The 17,160-nt window shown below is 42.7% G+C and overlaps 1 protein-coding gene and 1 long non-coding RNA gene across 4 annotated transcripts in view; one reads left to right on the forward strand and one right to left on the reverse strand.

The window, feature by feature from the left end:
• The window catches only part of LOC139562459 (regulator of G-protein signaling 7-like), a 55,978-nt gene that overhangs the window by 25,413 nt on the left and 13,405 nt on the right, over nt 1-17,160 (reverse strand). The window contains exon 1 of one of the 3 annotated variants that reach the window (XM_071380179.1): nt 9,548-9,629. The exons of the other annotated variants lie outside the window; for them this stretch is intronic. The gene's annotated coding sequence lies outside the window, so the exon portion shown is untranslated. Of the gene's footprint in view, nt 1-9,547; nt 9,630-17,160 lie in introns of those variants that run through there. 3 annotated transcript variants of the gene reach the window in all.
• LOC139562462 (uncharacterized) lies at nt 2,983-4,441 on the forward strand. Its single transcript, XR_011672364.1, has 2 exons — nt 2,983-3,078; nt 3,348-4,441. It is a non-coding gene; the product is annotated as an uncharacterized lncRNA (long non-coding RNA).

Here is a 17,160-nt window from a genome sequence, read left to right on the forward strand (position 1 = left end):
AGGAAGATTGTCCTACCCTTCCTCCTCTGAGGAGCCTCCACTGAAGGCGATGATTTCATTTTAAGTCACAATGGACTGTTTTGTTGTCCTAAGTATTTGATGACAATAACACATAATTGCAATTGCTGGACACAGTAGCACAGCAACCTAGGATGTACCAACGTCTCAACTGAAATAGAATATGGAACAGAGTAGAGCAGACTCCTCTGTAAACAATAATAGTAAATACAACTGCATCAAATATAGATATGTAAACACACAAGGCCTTATTAAAATCAATTCACCAGGGCAACCAAGACATGCACGTCACAACTATTTTGAGAAAATGGAGAATCTTACGAAAATAGCTTGCCTTATTTCAAGTACCCTGAAGCCAAAACCTATTGAGTAATTGGCTTGTAATAGACTGAAAGAACACAGGTATAGAGTATAAAGAGTATGGGGTTACAGAGATGCCTATCTAACGTGTATGTCCTCCCTCCTCAACGGGTGCAACTGCTGCCAGACAGACAGAGGATCGAACGCCGTGCTGAACAGCTCTCATCAGATCATTCTGAGCAAGTCTCTAACAAAGCACTGTCACTATGACAACAGAGATCCTTAGGTAAAAGACAGCTGCTACCAGTATTCACAATGCCAATAGATTATCCATACAGTAGCTAAATGACAGCAGGCACATTGAGAAATGAAACTTCCTGACACCTTTTTAGAACTTAGTTACATGATTCACTGAGCTAATCGGCAGGATAACAGAGTGATGATCGATACTTCACACTGTCTCTCCCTCCCACTGAAAATGTTTTCCTGAGTACATATCATGAAGAAGAAGAGTGTTTCTCTCTTGTACTGAATGCCTAGAACTACATCTTGCTGCCTTTCTACAGAGAATTGCCTGTTTTCTGAACACAAGTATGTAAATATGAAATGACTAACAAAAGCTCCAAATATAATAAAGGCTACCATTTTGCTATTCCAACTACAGATGTAGAATATTAATTTGATCACTCTTTTGTTGCTTAGAAATGCAAACTTGTTGTATTTGAGTTTTAAAAAGGCTTCTAAAGTTTGTAATTTCCACTTTGAAATTTCAGACTTGATTTGCCCTAATGAAAAATATATCAACCCCTACAAAAATGCCCCTTAGTTATAATCCACATAATAATTTACATTTCCTGTTTTTACAGTATCATTTCCCTGTTGTAGCAAACTGGCTCAAATGAAGATCCTACATCTGTAGTGTATAATGTGTCTCAGAATTTTCAGGGTGCACCAATGAGCATTTGAGACAAAAGAACAAACATTCACTTTTTAATGAAGCACTAGACTTTTTACTCTGCTTCATACATCTACTCACTTGAACTGCTCGCTACCAGGAAAAGAGAGAGAAAGGAAAGAGTAGGTTTCTTTTACAGCATCACCAGCATGGAAGTGGGACAATCATGGAGGAGCTTTTCATTTCCTTACTGTGGGCCTGCTGCTCCTGTAGGGCTTTACAGAAGCTTCATGAATTGCCCGTTTAACGACAATTGCCTATTGTGGCAGGTTTGTGTTATCTTGTAAACATTTGCGTTTTATGCCGTAGCACCATGATTGCAGATTTTGAATGAAAGCTGTGCATTAGGATTCTGTGTATTATGGGGCTTTAAGAACTGCTTATCCCGAGGGGAATGGAATTATCCAGCTAGTGTTATCTGAGGCGGACACAAGTGTAGATTTTTACACAGTTATAGTTACCCTACACACTTCTATCACAGTGTTCTAGAAAGGCATGTCACACATATAGTACAATAAATACACCACACATTATGGAGCATACAGGCAGATTTAATGCAGATTTGACTGAGAGTTGGTCATGGACACTTCCTCTTTCCATTCCATTTTTAAATCATCCACTACACTTAGAAACAGAGAATTGCTCACAGTCCTCGGGCATGATTTGTGACGTTTTGAGTTAAAAAACAGTTATGTCGACAAGCAAATAAGAAACACAGTGTTGAACAGTGTGATGCGTTTGCATAATATGGACTCATTCCAAAAACACAATGTTCTCATTGTGCCTTAGGCAAAAACAGAACATAGGCTTGTTTGAGATCCTCATTCAAATGTACATGCCATATATGAACAGATCTAGAGAATAGAGTCAAATATGAATAGATCAAATCTCTGACTTGGTGGCTTTATCAGCTAAATCCATCCAAGACTGGTCCCTTGTTAATAAAAAAAATTGCATTCAAGCTCATATAGTGTAAATTATATGGCAAAATAAATTATTAATTTACTAGCCAATGTGTGCTGACCTAAGATATTAAAATGGTCTTTATTCATAAGATACCTTTCTAGATTCAATTCCCCACGTTTTAGTAACCATTTTCACCTCATTTCAACAGGATAATTAACTTGCAAACATATCAGGCTTAAAACTCATCCTTCTCATAGAGAAGCGTCAAACATAGTGATATGAGCTTACTGTTTGAGAGAGAAGCATCATCAAAAACCCCAAATGATAAATTATTGAAAAATAGAAAACCAATCAACTACTTTGATCATCATATTTGCATACCCTGCATGTGTCACAATAATATTCTGTATGTCTATCAATCGACCGATGAGCTTCTTTCAGCATATTCCATAATGCCACTCAGTGTCCAATTTTTCAAAATATGAAGTGAATAGAAATATATGACATGTCATAACGTCCCAATGCTATAACGGACATCTTCAGATTTAATATCAATTACATTTTACACATGAAGCTGTCATCATAAAATGTCCGTTATATTCACTCTGCATGGCCCATAGCCTACTGTTTCATCATCTAACCTGGGTATTCTGAGTGAAGTATCTGGTTACACAGATATTGATATTGCTCTGCCTCTGCAGCTAATAAAGATAAAAAAGCAATGATGCCAAGTGCCAAAAATACACTACTGCCTCTCCATGAAAAACTCCCCCACCCACCCCCCAATCCCCCTCCCCCATAAACTGGCACAGTGGAATATTAACACATGGCAGACAGACATTCAAATGGCCATTACCTTCAGGACAGGAGGGAGAAGTTATTGACCTCCTAGAGCCAAGGTTAGTGCAAGAATGACGTGAATTTTAAGTACCACTCTCTGTCTATGTCTCTTTGTTACTAAGGCAACATCGGAAGACGTAGTACTGCAACGACATCACAGTTTGCCAGTCGTTAACAGGAGACGGAGGGAGTGGGAGGATACTTAGGTCCTGTGAAGGAGAGCCCCTGTACCAGGAAAACTGGGAGGAGAAGGGAGTTTGGTTTTGTAACTGGAACTGTAAACACATGACTGGCAGTATATGGTTCTCTCTCTTCCTCCCTTTCGTAGGTACTAGTAAACCTGGAGCACAGTCATGCTGAAGAGGCTGCATTCTGGCTCACAGCAGGACGGGGCTAGAGAACATGAAGAGCAGATGCCTGAGTACAAATGGTGCCCGGATAAGAGACGCTCAGCCATGCAAATGAGAGGCTCACTTCCAGAGGCTTCTGTTTTGTCACACCAATTCAGGGAACTATCCATTTGTAGAAGAGTTATGCCACAACAGACATGAGGAAGAACAAGCAACATTCGCCCACATCAGTAAACGATATCATTATCATAACGTCATTGTCATTGTATTTTCCCTTTGAAGACACTGTAATGGACCATAAAATGAATAGTACATTCTAACCCAGTGGGCACAGCAATTCATCTAACCCAGTTTGCACAGCAATTCAAATCTTCTTTTGTCTCTTTTTGTAACTCTCCCTCATTCGACACAGCGTTTCCCCTCTGGCCCCTAAAAAGTGCCATTTGAATTGACAACATGAACTTACACAACATCCTGAAGTGGACAGAAAATGAGCGAAAGAGCGACATGTCTGAACGTTCTACCCCAGTTCACAGTTAATAATATACAGGTGTGATTTCTAAGAGGGTTTTGACGATAGCGTTCTCACTCTGTATTCAATTTAGATTGTGTTCCAGATGGTTGCCGACGGAGACACCAACGTTCCTATTCTGCTTCAAAGAATTCTTTTGGCAGCTTTACACACAGCTCAGATGCTCATACATACCCCACAAGCCATGCCACCATGGGTTTCTTCACAGTCCCCAAGTCTAGAACAGACTCTGGGAATTGCACAGTACTACATAGAGCCATGACTACATGGAACTCAAGTGAGCAGTAAAATCAGATTTTGCACACGCACACATTGTAATGTTGTTGTATTGTAGTATTATCCATTTGATATCGTACGTTTGTAATAAGAGAGTAATAATGTAATGAAGTAGTGTATGATGTATTGTTTTATTGATGATGTGGGCTATTGTGTTTTTGTTGTGATATAATTGTTTTAATCCTGTTTGTACCCCAGGAAGAGTGCCTTGGCAGCAGCTAATAGGGATCCTAATAAATACAAATAAAAAAATATACCAAGGCCTGTACTCTTCTACAGTCAATCACCCATCGCTTTGAATTTTCAAACCAGTGAATTTTCATCAAAGGCAAGCGTTTGGAACATGCTGCCCCCATTTCTCCTACGTGTGAGCTTTCAGGGAGGGAGAGAGAGAGAGAGAGAGAGAGAGAGAGAGAGAGAGAGAGAGAGAGAGAGAGAGAGAGAGAGAGAGAGAGAGAGAGAGAGAGAGAGAGGGAGAGGGAGAGGGAGAGGGAGAGGGAGAGAAAGAGAAAGAGAAAGAGAGAGAGAGAGAGAGGATTGTGACTCCCTGGGGCTACTGTACCAGGCTCACAGGATGTGGTTGATCGAAGCTGGAGTCCAGAGGGAATAAGCAAAATGTCAGGATACCTACAGGGGAATGTTGAATTCTCTCTCCCCCCACACCCCTCCCCAGGGAGAATCCTGCCATTCCCTATCCCTGTATTGGAAGCTGAGCTGTGAATCATGGATGTGAGGTAGGCCTGCTGCCTGGAAAAACGGCAGCATTTATCCTCGTTTGACATTTTGTCTGATTAACAGGCGAGATATTCCTGGCAGGAGTTTTATGCCAGGTTGCTTTCTCATTTATTTGCTGGTTTCTTTACCCCCCACCATTATAATACACCTCCCTGTATTTCTATCTCAGATAGACATGAAAACATGAAATGACCCCGGGATTCGACAGAACATCGCTCAGAGATGCACAAATACAATACAACATTCAAAATGGGTGAATATTTCCATTAAAGGGCACTTCATTGAATTTAACAGGCTAATTGGTGCATAATTTGAAGAGTTCATTTCCAAAACGCTACATCCACCAATTTTTCACATTTCTGTTTTTTCACCAGAAATTATTGCTTATGGGTGGGTACCTTCATGTGTGTGTGTAGAATATTACTGTTTTCCGATTTTTTATTAATCTATTTTAGTTGTGTATTAAAATGTGTTTTTTTTACAAAACTATATTTCCATAGATTTTTTTTATTATTTGTAATTTTTATTTATAGTTTTTACTTAATTTGTTTTGTATATATATCTTTTTGGGGGGATTATACCCCTTTTTCTCCCCAATTTCGTGGTATCCTCAATTTGCTGATCCTCAACACTGAGGATGCATTCTCAGCCCTCTCCTGTACTCCCTGTTCACCCACGACTGTGTGGCCATGCACGCCTCCAACTCAATCATCAAGTTTGCAGACGACACTACAGTGGTAGGCTTGATTACTAACAACGACGAGACGGCCTACAGGTGAGGGCCCTCGGAGTGTGGTGTCAGGAAAATAACCTCTCACTCAACGTCAGCAAAACAAAGGAGATAATCGTGGACTTCAGGAAACAGCAGAGGGAACACCCCCCTATCCACATCGACGGGACAGTAGTGGAGAAGGTGGAAAGTTCTAAGTTCCTCAGCGTACACATCAAGGACAAACTGAAATGGTCCACCAACACAGACAGCGTGGGGAAGAAGGTCCTCAAAAACTTCTACAGATGCAAAATCAAGAGTATCTTGTCGGGCTGTATCACCGCCTGGTACAGCAACTGCACCGCCCTCAACTGCAAGGCTCTCTAGAGGGTGGTGCGGTCTGCACAACGCATCATCGGGGGCAAACTACCTGCCCTCCAGGACACCTACAGCACCCGATGCCACAGGAAGGCCAAAAAGATCATCAAGGACAACAACCACCTGAGCCACTGCCTGTTCACCCCGTTATCATCCAGAACGCGAGATCAGTACAGGTGCATCAAAGCTGGGACCGAGAGACTGAAAAACAGCTTCTATCTCAAGGCCATCAGACTGTTATACAGCCATCACTAACATAGAGAGGCTGCTGCCAACATACAGACTCAAATCACTGGCCACTTTAATAAATGAATTAAATAATGGTATCACTAGTCACTATAAATAATGCTACTTTAATAATGTTTACATATCCTACAATACTCATCTCATATGTATATACTGTATTTTATACCATCTATTGCATCTTGCCTATGCTGCACAGCCATCGCGCACCCATATATTTATATGTACATATTCTTATTCCATCCCCTTACATTGTGTGTATACGTTAGTCGTTGTGAATTTTAAGATTACTTGTTAGATATTACTGCATTGCTGGACTGGAAGCACAAGCATTTCGCTACACTCGCATTAACATTGCTAATCATGTGTATGTGACCAATAAAAATGTATTTGATGTGTTACAGTCCTGTCCCATCGCTGCAACTCCCGTATGGACTCGGGAGAGGCGAAGGTCGAGAGCTGTGCGTCCACTGAAACCCAACCCAGCACTGCTTCTTGACACAACGCCCGCTTAACCCGGAAGCCAGCTGCACCAATGTGTCGGAGGAAGCACCATACACCTGGCGATAGAGTCAGCGTGCATCGCGCCCGGCTTGCCACAGGAGTCGCTAGTGCGCGATGGGACAGGAACGTCCCTACCGGCCAAAACCTGCCCTAACTCGGACAACGCTGGGCCAATTGTGCGCCGCCCCATGGGTCTCCCGGTCGCGGCCGGCTGCGACAGAGTCTGGACTCGAACCAGGTTCACTAGTGGCACAGCTAGCACTGCGAAGCAGTGCCTTAGACCACTGCACCACTCAGGAGATATATCCATTGTTTAGCTGGAATGAAATGTTCGTATCCTGTATATTTGACTGTGATATGTGGTTGTCTGTCCTAGCTATCTTAAGATCAATGCACTAACTGCAAATTACTAAAATGTCAAATGTAAATGTTTTACATACAGTACAGATCTCATATTACTCTATTGATTCATTTTTTAAAACATGTTTTTAAATATTAATGTCACAAATTTATAATTTGAACAGTTCTTTATGAAAAATGTAGTTATTTAGCGGATATATAGCATTTTGCAAACAATTATGATTATTTGTCTCTGAAATTAAACCATCAAGTGATAGATTTCAAACAAATACATGTCTGTCACTGAACCACCCGCTGCCATTGTTAGATACTGAAAAAACACACCAATCTCTTTCATACATTCTTTAAACAATAAAAGCTAATTTACCAACATTTCTGAAAATGGATATATAGCGTTTTGGAAATAAACTCTTAATTTCTACTTAAAATATCAAAGGGACACAAAAGGCCCTCATTTGGTGGAACGACCCTGATACTGCTGTTTCAGTTACTCTCCCAATAATCCATTTTGATGTTTATAATGCTGGCTTTGCAGCCATTGATCCATTGTAACTGTTTCTATTGCTAAGTCTGCCTTTACAACCACTGCCGGTATGTCCAATGCTGTCTCTGTTGTATCTCTATGTTCCCGGTTGTTCTTTCTGTTTCTATTCCTTTGCTGTCTCTAAGGTGTCTGTTGATGGGTCTATGGTTTCTAATGCTGAGTCTAGGCTCTCTGTTGTTGTTTCTGCTGTTTGGACGGCTGTCTCTCTGGCTGATAGTGGGATAGAGATCCTGGGGCAAGGCCTCTCTCTCTCGCTGTGTCTCTCAGTGGGCGGACGGTGGGCGAAATGACTAAGCCAAGGTTGGTCGTGTGCTGGAACAAATTCCACTGAGAGCGTATAACGCTGCCCACCTACTGTGGTTTCATCACTCAAACAGCCTGCTGAAAATTAATAAATAAAGTAAAAAATAAAAGATGCATAATCATTTTCTGCAGTGTCTAACTGAGCTGGCTGAGCTGCACTGTTGACAATTCAGCCACAGGAGATACTGATGATAAAGAAATCAGAGACTAAAACTACATGACATGACCATGACCATGTTTATGAGGGTATTCACAAAACAAATACATACAGTTAACCCTGGTCTGTAAATGTATTTTCTATTATTGTTACTACTGTATGCGTTCATCTATCTTGTATTCTATGAGCGCGCAATCTATTAATCAAATCCAGTTTTATAATGATGTGATGTAGCAGCACGGGGCATTACGTCCATATACACCAACCACAGTGCATCCTGGGGGTTAGCATCTGCTGATTAGCTATGACACAGCGGGGGGAGTTCATCAAACTTCAACCCAGTTTAAAGATTCAGAGATGGATGCATTTTAACAGTTACTGATCATGTGAAACAAGGAAATGTACCACAGCAGTAAGTTTTAATAAGTATGGCTCCACCCAAATTGGGGTAAGTACTGTACGTAACTACAGTCTAAATAGTCTGGGTACACATCTAGAGCTTGGGACTATAAGGTTCTATCTGCAAAAAGATGATTCTGAGATCATTGGCTTTAACGTTCTGAACCCTCATTGATTTGAATGGTGTCAGCAATTTTTATCTTGTATTCTTTTGAACTTAACAACATGAATTGGGGTATATCGGTAGAGAACATTGAACAGAACATGGCTTGGTCAATAACTCATTTTTTACATGAATGCAGATAGAACCTTATAGTCCCAAGTCCTCAACATGTGAAGTGTCTCATCTGTGGACAAAAAAGACAAGGAAGGAGATGGAGGGAGGTTGTGGAGGAAAACACAGATGCATTTGGGAGTGGAGGGAGAGGGGGGGGTGGCTTCTATTTTTAGGTCCTGATAACATGAGAGAGAGAGAGAGAGAGAGAGAGAGAGAGAGAGAGAGAGAGAGAGAGAGAGAGCGAGAGAGAGAGAGAGAGAGAGAGAGAGAGAGAGAGAAGAGCATCTCTAGCCCAGCCAAGCCCCTCATTTGCACGTGCAACAGACGCTCGGGAACGCTCTGTCTCCCAAATACCAATGAGTTGGAAGCAGCTGGATCCTAACGGGCATTCCAGGCCACATCCCTGTCTCTGGAGCAGAGAGGGACTGAGAGTCAGATGGGACAGACACACAGCCAATAACCTTAGACTGACAGGCAAAATAATGCTAAAATTGTATAGAGATCATAAGCGTTTTGATACACACTATTGATACATCTATACTGAACATTCACATACTTGCTAGAGGGCTTGTGATGGTCTGTTGGAGAGCAGGTTGCATCAATAACATCCTTCCAGTTATTCATTTGACACACTCATGAAAGGACAAAGGAGAAGCAAGATAGCTGAAAGAATCCAAATCAATCTACAAATGCGGTATCTTAATAAAGATCCTCAAATTAAGATCCTACATTTGTAAAGTAAGGCACAAAAAATAGCTTACCGTCTCCTAATGCACTGCTTAAGAATCAACCTTGTTTTTACTCTGCAAGGTTTGCATGCTTCCATCAGCTCCCGCTGGCACTGTACTGAGAGGATAATACATGATCTACCGGTTATGTCTGGCACAGGGGGAAATACATATGTAGGATCTTAATTTGAGCCAGTTTGCTACAGCAGAAAAATTATTCTGCACCAACAGGAAATGTGAATTATGTGGATTATATTTAATTAACATTTTTGTAGAGGTTGATACATTTTTCGTAAGGGAAAATCAAGCCTTTTTAAACCTCAAATACACTTTGATGTTTAGAAAGTTCTCCTGCAACAGGGTGATCAAATTAAGATCCTACATCTGTATAGGCTTTGTAAAGTCTGGGGCCTCTGTAGAGGCTTAACAAGAAGATGGAGAAGCCTGTTAGCCACGTCCAACAGGAGGACACAAAGTCAACCTGAGACACACAGGAAGCCCAGACAGAGGATTGTACATCTGATTTATATGGCATTGTACAAGGCAGCTCGGTAAGACATGGCCCCTTGTCTCAAACTGAAGGATTGCTGACAGGGTTCTGTCTTTCTCTTCTCCTCTATCTTGGAGAACTGTTTAATTGGTTGTTCATCAGCTTGGTTACAGCTTGGCTGTTATTTTTAAGTGTTTATGTGGGAAACTGGGAAATCATTGCATGCACTTCTGGGCGCAGGCAAGCACACACACACATACACACATACTGTACACACACACACAAACCCTGACACATTCCTCACACCCTCAGCTAGCCAGAGATCTGTTGGACACCCTGTTGAAGTGTTGGAGATAATAGCGTTTGACTGAGTGCTGGTTGTCATGGGAATGCAACCATCAGTAATCCCAGTGGAGCGTGGGGCTGAGTGAAAAAGCACAACTTTTCCAGACACTGTTATTGTCCACAGGAATGTCACTTTCCAATTAGTAGATAACCAAAGCAGGGAGACTGAAACATTCTGTGAGAAAAATAATGACAAGAAGAATGACTTGCGTTTTCCTATGGCGGGTACATCTTGAAAACATCCTGGAGCATTTCTGCAACTGTTTAACCATCCTGAATGTAGTCTCTTTCATAGCTTCAGGAGAATTTCCAGGGATTTGGACAGAGTTGCACACTACCAATTAATTTAACTAGGGAGGCTTTAATTAATTGCACCATGTTAAATTAATGAAAAGTAAGAAAAGTAATTTTGATACCAATTATAATGGTTAATTTTTAACAGAGATGGAAGATTCATTTATCAAATGAATACATAGACTGGATAATGAAAATCCCAATATAAATACAAGTTTATCAAAGTAGCTGGCTTTTGTAGTAGTAGTAAAGTAGTTGCCTTTTGTAATACTAATATTGTCATCATTATCAATATCAAAATCATGGTACATATAAGGACAGGAAAACACACAAATACTATTACAGCAAGACATTCTATGGGTGACCAGAGACAACGCAGAGGCACAGAGAGCCAAGATGGAGACTGGTGAGGTGAGCTAGGGCTGTGGCTGCCAAGCTGAACTAATGGCATGAAGCAGTGAGCTGGGTTGCAGGTGGAGACAACTCGATGAGCTGTGACCGCTGGTCCATGACTAATGTGACTCCATATTGAGGTCACAAATAAGCACTGAAATATGTATGGTAATTAGTAATGTAATTATCATAGGCATGATGCAATACAGTATTTATTTTAATTTGACTGTTAGTTATTACAAACCTTGTTTGGTTGGAGGACTGACTTGTTCCAAAAATACATCATCATAGAACAGAATCAAGACAATCCCCTCGAATAACAGAGAGTTTTGATGTGACTGCAACATAACATGCTTATTTAGAGTGTTCCTACCAAAAAAGCTGTGAATCATGGGTGAATCAACATTTCATATGGGAGGAAAAATAATTATGCTACGCAGCACCTCAATGCATTCTCTCTCTCGTTCTCTCTTTCGCACTCTTTCTCTGTCTCGCTCCCTCTTTGTCTCTCTCTCTCTCTGGACTTCAAAGGAGAGAGAGAGAGGGATGGTTTGCTGGCAGGACTCCATACTGGGTTGGGGGAGTAGAGAGAGAGTGAAAGAGAGAGTGGAAGAGAGAGAGAGAGAGGGAGAGAGAAAGGAGAGAAAGCAGAGAGAAGAGATGAGGTGGTAGCAGACAGAGGAGAGCGAGTGAAATAAATAAAAGGAAGAACATTGCGAGAGAGAAGAAGCAGGATGGACACACCGACACATCTGAGATCTAAGGGGAAAGCAGAGAGACACAGTTAAGCCAATCCGTCAGTTTTTCTCCCTGCAGTCGTTAAGAGCTGACCATCTCTGAGCTCATTAAGCTCATCAGTGGTGTGGCCAGACCCTGCTAATCTGCCATTAGATGGAGAGTTGTAATTAAATGAATCAGACAGACAGACAAGGCCTACGAGACCCTGAGTCAGCTATTCCTTTAATACCTAGACGTCCTCAGCCCCTTGTATAATACAGAAGAAAATACAGTTTAGTATGACTATAGTGCTAGCCAACAACGGTTAGGCTTTTCACAGGAGAGAGAGGAGAGATGGCCAAATGTGTGGACACTCCCACTGCCATACCATGCCAGCAAGGGAAGTAATCTAGATGTACAGGCCATTCTGTATTTGGTGCGTCAGTAATATGCAACAGTCTGCCAAGGAATAACGATACATATTTAACCAATACTTTCATCATCTACTGATAGTGGTCTGTAATGTCCTACTTTTGGAGTAACATTTGGCATAGACTATAAAGACAAACGCGAGCTGTTCCATTTTCATAGACAGCAGGAGATATAATTTCTGGGATTGATGTCATACAGACATAGCATCTTCATTTGAGCCAGTTTTCTACAGCATAAAAATAATCCTGCAGCAACAGGATATGTGAACTATTATGTGGATTATAATTCATGGTCATTTTTGTAGGGGTTGATACATTTTTCACAAGGGAAAATCAAGTCTGAAATTTCAAAGTGGAAATTACAAACTTCAGAAGCCTTTTTAAACCTCAAATACACTTTGATGTTTAGAAAGTTCTCCAGCAACGGGTTGATCAAATTAAGATCCTACATCTGTATAGGCTTTGTAAAGTCTGGGGCTTAACAAGAGGATGGAGACGCCTGTCAGACACATCCAACAGGAAGACACAGTCGACCTGAGACACACAGGAAGGCCAGATATTGCAGGAAAGTTCTCTTGCAACAGGGTGATCAAATTAAGATCCTACATCTGTATGAGTCCTTGCCTTATGTGCAATAGTGGAAAAACACCAAGACAGAAATGCCTACGCAATCCAGCAATCCAACATCAAACTCACTATTTCCTTGTGAAATATATTTTCATCCCTTTTGAACTAGAGGTTGTATGTTTTCATATACACCCACATGAAAACATACTACAGTTTACTATAAAACACTACAGTACTTACTTAATAACTCATACTGTTGAATACTATACTACTATACTATTGTTTAACTTGGGTAGTATACCTCGATCATGTGTAGTACTTACTATAGAATGGTGTAATATACTGTAAAATACTATAATAAATACTACAGTATACTAAAAAAGGCAAACACACTACAGTATACAGTAGACCATATATTGTGTTCCCTACAGGTTATAGAAAAGAGCAGAAGCTCTGAAATATCCGTTCAGACCTCAGTACTATCTACCTACAGGTTATAGAAAATTTGCTCTTTTAGCATTTTGTCCAGGAGGCTTCCTCAAGGCCAAAGCCTCCACTGCTATGGAGATAATAAAAGAAAAGATAATAAAACAATAACACTGTTGTAAATACTACAGTAATGTCCACAAAAACACTACAGTAATTACTATAGTACAGTTGAAGTTGGAAGTTTACATACACCTTAACCAAATACATTTAAACTCAGTTTTTCTCAATTCCTGACATTTAATCCTAGTAAACATTCCCTGTCTTAGGTCAGTTAGGATCCCCACTTTATTTTAAGAATGTGTAATGTCAGAATAATAGTTGAGAGAATTATTTCTTTCAGCTTTTATTTCTTTCATCACATTCCCAGTGGGTCAGAAGTTTACATACACTCACTTAGTATTTGGTAGCATTGCCTTTAAATTGTTTAACTTGGGTCAAATGTTTCAGATAGCCTTTCACAAGCTTCCCACAATAAGTTGGGTGCATTTTGGCCCATTCCTCCTGAAAGAGCTGGTGTAACTGAGTCAGGTTTGTAGGCCTCCTTGCTCGCACAAGCTTTTTCAGTTCTGCCTACAAATGTTCTATGGGATTCAGGTCAGGGCTTTGTGATGGCCACTCCAATACTTTGACTTTGTTGTCCTTAAGCCATTTTGCCACAACTTTCGAAGTATGCTTGGGGTCATTGTCCATTTGGAAGACCCATTTGCGACCAAGCTTTAACTTCCTGACTGATGTCTTGAGATGTTGCTTCAATATATCCACATAATCTTCCTGCCTCATGATGCCATCTATTTTGTGAAGTGCACCAGTCCCTCCTGCAGCAAAGCACCCCCACAACATGATGCTGCCACCCCCGAGCTTCACGGTTGGGATGGTGTTCTTCGGCTTGCAAGCCTCCCCCTTTTTCATCCAAACATAACGATGGTCATTATTGTCACGTTCCTGACCTGTTTTCCCTTGTTTTGTATTTATTTAGTTGGTCAGGGCGTGAGTTGGGTGGGTTGTCTATGTGTGATTTTCTATGTTGGGATTTTGTGTTCGGCCTGGTATGATTCTCAATCAGAGGATCGTTGTCCCTGATTGAGAATCATACTTAGGCAGCCTGGGTTTCACGTGTGTTTTGTGGGTGTTTGTTTTCCGTGTCAGTAGTTGTGCCACACGGGACTGTTTGTCGGTTAGATTCTCTTTTGTTATTTTGTTTCGTGTAGTGTTCAGTTTATTTGATAATAAAACATGGACACTTTCCACTCTGCGTCTTGGTCCGATCCCTACACCTTCAGACGAAGAGGAGGAAATCAGCCGTAACAATTATGGCCAAACAGTTACATTTTTGTTTTATCAGACCAGAGGACATTTCTCCAAAAAGTACGATCTTTGTCCCCATACGCAGTTGCAAAACTGGCTTTGGCTTTTTTATGTGTAACGATTGTTCTCCTCCTCGTCTGAGGAGGAGCATGGATCGGACCAAAACGCAGCTTGTGTGGAATACATGATGAATTTATTTAAACAAGACGAACACGAAACACACTTGATAAATTACAAAATAACAAAACGACGTAGACCGACCTGAACATGAGAACTTACAGAACACGAAGAACGCACGAACAGGAACAGACTAAACAAACGAAACAGTCCCGTGTGGTACATACACAGACACGGAAGACAATCACCCACAAACAAACGGTGTGAACAGCCTACCTTAATATGGTTCTCAATCAGAGGAAACGTCAAACACCTGCCCCTGATTGAGAACCATATAAGGCTAATTAACAATGAACCTAAACAAGAAACAAATAACATAGACTGCCCACCCAGCTCACGTCCTGACCAACTAAACAAAGCTAAACAAAGGAAAATAAGGTCAGGAACGTGACAGTATCCCCCCCCCCCCCCAAGATGCGGACTCCGGCCGCAAAACTGAACCTATAGGGGAGGGTCTGGGTGGGCATCTGTCCACGGTGGCGGCTCTGGCTCTGGACGTTGTCCCCACCCCACCATAGTCAATTCCCGCTTCCGTGGCCTCCTCCTAACAGCCACCCTCCATATTAACCCCACCGGATTAAGGGGCAGCACCGGACTAAGGGGCAACACCGGACTGAGGGGCAGCACCGGACTGAGGGGCAGCACCGGACTGAGGGGCAGCTCCGGACTGAGGGGCAGCACCGGACTGAGGGGCAGCACCGGACTGAGGGGCAGCTCCGGACTGGCTGACGGCTCTGGCTGGTCATGGCTGGCTGACGGCTCTGGCTGGTCATGGCTGGCTGACGGCTCTGGCTGGTCATGGCTGGTGGCGGGCTGAGGCGCACAGTAGGCCTGGTGCGTGGTACCGGAACTGGAGGTACCGGGCTAAGGACACGCACCTCAAGGCTAGTGCGGGGAGCAGCAACAGGACGCACAGGACTCTGGAGACGCACAGGAGGCTTGGTACGTGGTGCCGGAACTGGTGGTACCGGGCTGGAGACACGCACCATAGGGCGAGTGCATGGAGGAGGAACAGGGCTCTGGAGACACACTGGAAGCCTGGTTCGTGGTGTAGGCACTGGTGGTACTGGGCTGGGGCGGGGAGGTGGCGCCGGATATACCAGACCGTGCAGGCGTACTGGCTCCCTTGAGCACCGAGCCTGCCCAACCTTACCTGGTTGTATGCCCTCCGTAGCCCGACCAGTGCGGGGAGGTGGAATAACCCGCACTGGACTGTGTTTGCGAACCGGGGACACCATGCATAAGGCTGGTGCCATGTATGCCGGCCCGAGGAGACGCACTGGAGACCAGACTCGTTGAGCCGGCTTCATGGCACCTGGCTCAATGCTCAATCTAGCCCTGCCAGTGCGGGGAGGTGGAATAACCCGCACCGGGCTAAGCACACGTACAGGAGACACCGTGCGCTTTACCGCATAACACGGTGTCTGCCCGTACTCTCGCTCTCCACGGTAAGATCGGGAAGTTGGCGCAGGTCTCCTACCTGACTTCGCCACACTACCCTTTAGCCCCCCCCCCCCAATAAAATTTTGGGCTTGACTCACAGGCTTCCAGCCTCGCTTCCGTGCTGCCTCCTCATACCACCGCCTCTCGGCTTTAGCTGCCTCCAGCTCTTCACGAGGGCGGCGATATTCTCCAGGTTGTGCCCAGGGTCCTTTACCGTCCAGTATTTCCTCCCATGTCCAGAAATCCTGCGATCGCTGCTGCTGCTTTTTCCCACGCTGCTTGGTCCTTTGTTGGTGGGTGATTCTGTAACGATTGTTCTCCTCCTCGTCTGAGGAGGAGCATGGATCGGACCAAAACGCAGCTTGTGTGGAATACATGATGAATTTATTTAAACAAGACGAACACGAAACACACTTGATAAATTACAAAATAACAAAACGATGTAGACCGACCTGAACATGAGAACTTACAGAACACGAAGAACGCACGAACAGGAACAGACTAAACAAACGAAACAGTCCCGTGTGGTACATACACAGACACGGAAGACAATCACCCACAAACAAACGGTGTGAACAGCCTACCTTAATATGGTTCTCAATCAGAGGAAACGTCAAACACCTGCCCCTAATTGAGAACCATATAAGGCTAATTAACAATGAACCTAAACAAGAAACAAATAACATAGACTGCCCACCCAGCTCACGTCCTGACCAAAACTAAACAAAGCTAAACAAAGGAAAATAAGGTCAGGAACGTGACATTATGGCTGATTTGGAGCAGTGGCTTCTTCCTTGCTGAGCGGCCCTTCAGGTTATGTCGATATAGGACTCGTTTTACTGTGGATATAGATACTTTTGTACCTGTTTCCTCAGCAGCTTCACAAGGTCCTTTGCTGTTGTTCTGGATTTGATTTGCACTTTTCGCACCAAAGTACGTTCATCTCTAGGAGACAGAACGCGTCTCCATCCTCAGCGGTATGACGACTGCGTGGT

Source organism: Salvelinus alpinus, chromosome 32, assembly GCF_045679555.1.
Source record: "Salvelinus alpinus chromosome 32, SLU_Salpinus.1, whole genome shotgun sequence".
In the NCBI taxonomy this organism is placed as follows: domain Eukaryota; kingdom Metazoa; phylum Chordata; class Actinopteri; order Salmoniformes; family Salmonidae; genus Salvelinus; species Salvelinus alpinus.